The sequence below is a fragment of the Diadema antillarum genome, unplaced genomic scaffold, assembly GCF_040938485.1.
Source record: "Diadema antillarum isolate AM-2024a unplaced genomic scaffold, OU_Dant_1.0 scf00000028, whole genome shotgun sequence".
NCBI lineage: Eukaryota > Metazoa > Echinodermata > Echinoidea > Diadematoida > Diadematidae > Diadema > Diadema antillarum.
This window is the reverse complement of record NW_027270917.1, coordinates 4,193,403-4,199,402: the sequence shown is the minus strand read 5'-3', so window position 1 is coordinate 4,199,402 and position 6,000 is coordinate 4,193,403.

Here is a 6,000-nt window from a genome sequence, read left to right as displayed (position 1 = left end):
GTTTTTCAGAAGTAGGGAGAGCATGCACTGTCGAGACCCAACGACAGTATCGGCATGCGTTTGACTTTACACAGATACTGCCAGAGGCTGAATAAAGACTAGTTGTGATAGTGGAATTTCTCATGAATAAATAATGAAGCATTCAAACCCTAACCATTGTTTAGGACCATTGTCAGGGTGTTAACCACACACTCCCATACACACCCATTGACCCTTGTGCAAAGTGAAATTTTGTACAGAGGGTTGAAAATAGAGCAAAATCTGGAACCTAACTGTGAAATTAATCATGGATTTCATGCAACTGATTTATGTTTTCATATCCAAACCACCTCCAACCAAATTGTACACTATTCAGCTATTACTCATATTAATGACAGTGTTATCTGATATATAGTTTATGAATTATTAAGAATCAAAAGTTGGAAATGTTTTTTGAAACACCTAGTATGTGTTGTGATGATAGTCTTCTGTATTGGTACACACATAATACATTATACGCTTTTGTATTAGCATTTGTAAGACATTTCCTTTTGACTCGTCTTTTCTGAAGGTTGTTAATGGGACGTCAATTAAAAAAAAAAAAAACATTTTTACAAATCACTTAGAGAGTTATCACTCTGCACTTTGTTTTTCTTTTTAAGAATACAAATGAAACATGCAGAAATGAGGTACTGCACACTGATTGGGTATTTAAATTGTCTATGATGTTGTGTCTGGTGATGTGTATTAATTTGCCAACAATATTATTGTCAACTATTTGTAATACATGGTGAAAGACAGCCATTGATTTTTATTTTTCTTATTAAAATTATTTTGACAGAATGCAATGTTCTTCACATTACATGCTCTGCTGTGTAATTGTCTCTGCAGGAGTACTTTAAAGGCATTATTAACCATTTGCACATGAAACAAAAACACAGCTTTAGTGCTTCAAAATAGTTCTAAAATGCAAGTTAGGGATAGAAACATCCAATGTTAAAATATTAAATAGTATAAATGTACGAAACGTGAACAATAATAATAATACGATTGTTTCTAGACTAAACTGTCTAGTTATGGTTTAGTGAGAAAAACAGTGATAACTCCTTATATTTTAGGCTTTATTGCAACATTTTTATATGGTAGGGTGTTATGTGATACAACTGACCTATCATGTACACATATGCATCAAATATGATGACTCGAAAATTGTTTAAATCACTGCTCCCAATGGTAAACAATAACTTTAATTGTGACACTCAGGCATTCCTGCAAGGTGTTGGTCAGATGCTGCAAGACCAGTGGTCATGTTTCAGGGATGATTAATGCTACTGTGTCTAAACTCCTGGGTCCTTCATTATGCTCCATATTTCTGAGTGAGACATGATGTTTGTAGTCTCTATACAAAGGAAATGGCCAGCCAACATCATTGTTAGGTCTGCCAAGCAGGAAGCCTCCAAGAGTAAGTGACTTTTAAGGGGAATGAAACCCAAATATACATATGGATCGAGTGAATGCAGCAGATATTAGTTAGAATGTATAGGCGAAGTTTGAGGAAACTTGGACAACTTGTTAAAAATGTATGAAATGTTAAAGTTTTGGAGCAGGCATTGCTGGATGAGAAGACTACTGCAGTAGTTCTTGATGTGTCATATGTACAGCAATTTAAAGAAAACAAAGAAAATTCCATAAAATTTCATTTTCTATAAAAGTCTACATTCCCTTGACTTGTTCCTGACATAATTATGTTAAGGGTGATATTGTTCCCCCTGCTTTCTGAAAGAGGTTAGTCAAGTGCTCATTCATTTGCAAGAAAAGTGAAAATATGTTAAATTGCCTTTATACAAACATGTATTTCTTAATACCATTGACCGTACATGTCTTTGCAAAGTGACGTGTAGTCTTCTCATCCAGTGATGGCTGTACCAAAATTTCAACAATTTGTACCATTTTTTTTAAAGGGATTGTCTCATTTTCCTCAAATTTCACTGATGTGTGTTACTAATACTGCTGCTTCCCCTCAATTCACATACTATATATATTTTGGCTTCATTCTCCTTTAAGCTTGTTCGTCTATGTGTGTGTGTGTGTGTGTGTGTGTGTGTGTGTATGTGTGGTAATCAATCAGGTAATGTGATGTGTGTGTGATGTGAGTGTTATTTGAGTGTAGGGGTGTGTGTTTGTTGGTAAAGGTTAGGATTACATCAGTACAAGGGAGCAGGAAGTCAAGGGGCTTTTTAAAGGCAGCTCGCTGTAATTTGAGGACACACAGAGAGCAGTGGACTCACTCGCAGCTTGCCGCTCGTGTGTTGTGTGTGTGTGTGTGTGTGTCCTCAAATTATAGCGAGCTGCCTTAACTTGCAAAAGGCTAGGGGGGTAGGAGGTAGGGAAGCAAGGTTAGGGGGGATGTCCTACACAAAGGGTATAGAGAGAGAGGGGGGGGGGAATTCATGACATATGAGGGAAGGGCGAGATTCTTGTTTATTTTACATTGATTCTTATAATGTTCCATATGGTTTACTGCCGGCAATTATTGTTTAAAAAGAAATGCTATATTTGCATGATTATGATTATTAATTAAATCATACAGTAATTCTTAGACAGCTAAATGTTTAAAAAGGTTGAATAGTATAGGCCTATGTATATGGGGGGGGGGGGGGGGGGGGTGGCAGCTTTTAGAAAAGATTTCAGTAACATTTATTAATGTCTTCTGTGATATGAAATGCAGAGACTCCAACTCTCCCGTTTTCAATGGGAGATCTCCCGCCGAAAACCGATTTTTGCAAAATCTCCCGTTCTCTGGCTTGAGATTTAATTTCTCCCGCCCTGGCTCTGTGTCTCCTGTTGGAAAGGATTTCTTACTTATTGCTATTGTTTGATGAAAAATAAGCCTTAGATAGCACCAGAGAGCATCTAGAACCCTAGGAACTTGGCGCTTCGCACACATCAAGTTGAAGTCTCCCGTTTGCTAGGGGTTTCGGGCAGGAGAACCTCCAGATCAGAAGGTGCTTTGGGTTGGAGTCTCTGGAAATGTTATGTTTTGAATACTTGTTCGGTACATATTGGAAAGTATACCACTGAGTGAAATAGAAATAAAAACAAACACTGGAAAAAAAAACCCAACAACAACCGCAAAGATGCATGATCAATACCAGGTCACCCCATCCACAATACATGAAGAGCAGAAACACGTTTTGTTGTTCATTCTAATTATGAGCTTTATTAATTTGAGTACACCATAATACTACATACAATATCATATAAAAGCACAAGTAACCCTTTTTACTTGTTATCAAGAAGTTTACAATTTAGAAGAACATATTGCTTACATCATGAGAACAAATGCAGAGATTTTAAAAGTTTACTCTACATTTATTTGTTCATTTTTTTGTTTTGTTTGCCAAATAACAATAATAGAATGGATAACCAGGGTACTCTTGTCACTACGAAAAAGGCTCAAAAGTCTAGGCCGTCAATCCAGATCTACATACAAGAATGTCATAAAATGGCACTATTATGTACAAGTATGTTTATACAAAAATTACTTTGTCTTTGTAATCTCTTTGTCATATTAATTACATATTCAGCTATGTACTTGTATGTGAAGAAAAGACGAAAGTCTATAGAGCTCTGAGTTCAACCATGGAGTGCGCATCTACAATGCATTCTACTTTGATTTGTATACTCCACTGACTAGTAAATGCATTCATGGTTTCATATTTTGACTCTTTTTTTTAATGCCATGCTCGGGAAGAGATCTCCCTGGTAAACTACCAGATGACTTTGCAGACACTGAAAACACTGCCACATTCAAGTATTAATCACAAAAGCAGCTTTTTTGTGTGCACATACAATCTCCACTCAGGGAGTTTTATAACATCAGTACACATTGCACAACTTTTTCTCTTCTCTTGTGTTCCAGTTATACTTATTTCCTTATATTTGAAACCATGAGAACATTAAAAGAAATTAATTCATGAGGAGTGTAAAGAAATACTGCAAAGTCTCTCAAACTCTGCAAGAGCTGACAATCTTGGCTACAATATGACTACTCGCGGCCACTTTGTACGTGGTCATGAAGGAAAACAATAACCAGCCCTGCCATAGTCAGTAGCATTTTGTTGGCATCACAAGCAAGCCCAGCAAGAAAAAGCAAACTAAAGACTGCTTCACTACTAGTGCCCTAACTCATGGCAATTTCCACATGCATAATTTTCTCAAACTTAATCTCACGCCCAACATCATACTCTAGTATTAATTCTTGTACTTTCCGATGCTGCTTTCAACTTTCAAGCAGATATTAATACACTCAAATATAGTTCTGAATTTAAGACTTTGAATTCCATAACTATTATATAAGAAAAATCTTTCAGACAGGAAGCTCAGAAGAAAATGGAATAAGAAGGAAGCGGGGATATTATAGTACGAGTACATGTATAATCTATGTGAAATTGTCATTTATACATCTGCATGCTATGCTACAAAATATGCCTGCTGAATGGTGAATGTTTTACATTTTGGAAGATGAAGCCCGTGTATTAAAATGAGTCATTTTTTTGTTGTTGTTGATGCAGAAACTGTCCTCTTTATGGTTACAATTGTGCTTTGTACATGATACTTGTTATGTACGGCAATATGCGTATCCAATTTGTTCCAACGGAAATGCACCAAATACAGAATGGATAACAGTGAGTTCATCTGTGCACCTGGCCATTCACAGATGACACTGATACATCAAGACTGGTAAACTCAAGATCAAGTCTTTACCAGCCTGTAGGCGCGGTGATGACCCGTTTTTCACCCGTTACAGCGTCTTTTATTGTTTCAATGCGTTTCTGTACACTATTTGATCAGATGAGTGAGATTAAACTCTGCAAAAGAGCGCGAATGAGGTAATTAATGCCGTTATGTCTGTCAAAGTGGTTAAGTTTTCTACGGCTACATTTCGATTGTCTGAAAGACTTCTTCATTTGCGATCTAGTATCGTAATATTGGCTTGATAAAAATCTAGACTGACTACCTATGAGAAATGATGTTATAGAAATGTTATTATTAAGAACGAGACAGAGATATAGAAAGATGGACAGGAGAGAGAGATATACGTTTATATATGAACAGAAGGAAAAAAATGAGAGAAACAGGATTGCAATTGGAAAAGGTAAAAGAATGAGGTGATATAAGATAATGGAAGAAATGTGTGTCCATATATGTGTGAGAGAGAAAAGAGAGAGAGAGGGAGCAAAAGACAGTGTAGTAAACCTGATGTAGTCTACAAATTCAGACACTCCATTTTGAACCCTTGCAGCTCAAACAATCCTATACATGTGAGCAGGTGCAGGGTGCTTCATCAGCTAGACTAGTCTACAACACTAGTCCAGGAGTATTATCTGTCTGCACGTTAAACTCTCACACCCGCATTGCCGTGGTAAACACAAACATGAACTGAGTTGCATTGGTATTTTGATTTCACAGCTAAATATGCTTTAGTTGTGACTAGTCTTGTATCAAATATGGGATATAGGAAGAATCTAGTGCCGTTACAGCTGTATGCGTGGAAGTACAATATCTACAGTTTATAATATCAAACCTGATTTATGGTACCATACAAAAATTTGTCCTACTTTTGAAGAAGAGCTATAGTTCATGCAACTTTTCTACAATATATTCTGCCATTATGAGAACATAAATGATGAAAACATTCTCTACCAACCTGTACATTTCTACAATGTAGTCATGTTTATTACTATGATACACTTGAATGCACTGCCGGAAGAGTCCTTGACCTTTCACACCTGGAGGTGGACTGGGTCAAAGTTCAACCAGAGTGCAGTTATTTGCTCATTGGAATATACACCTTGGCAACAACCCTGCCAACAACATCAACAAAAAGCCTGAATATATTTTCTTAATTTTTTTTCTCTCTCCATTTTTTTTTTAGCCACCTTTATTCAAACAAACTGAACCTATGCAAGACCAATATTTCATCTAAACAAGTGTCTCTTTCAACTAAAAAAAATGCTA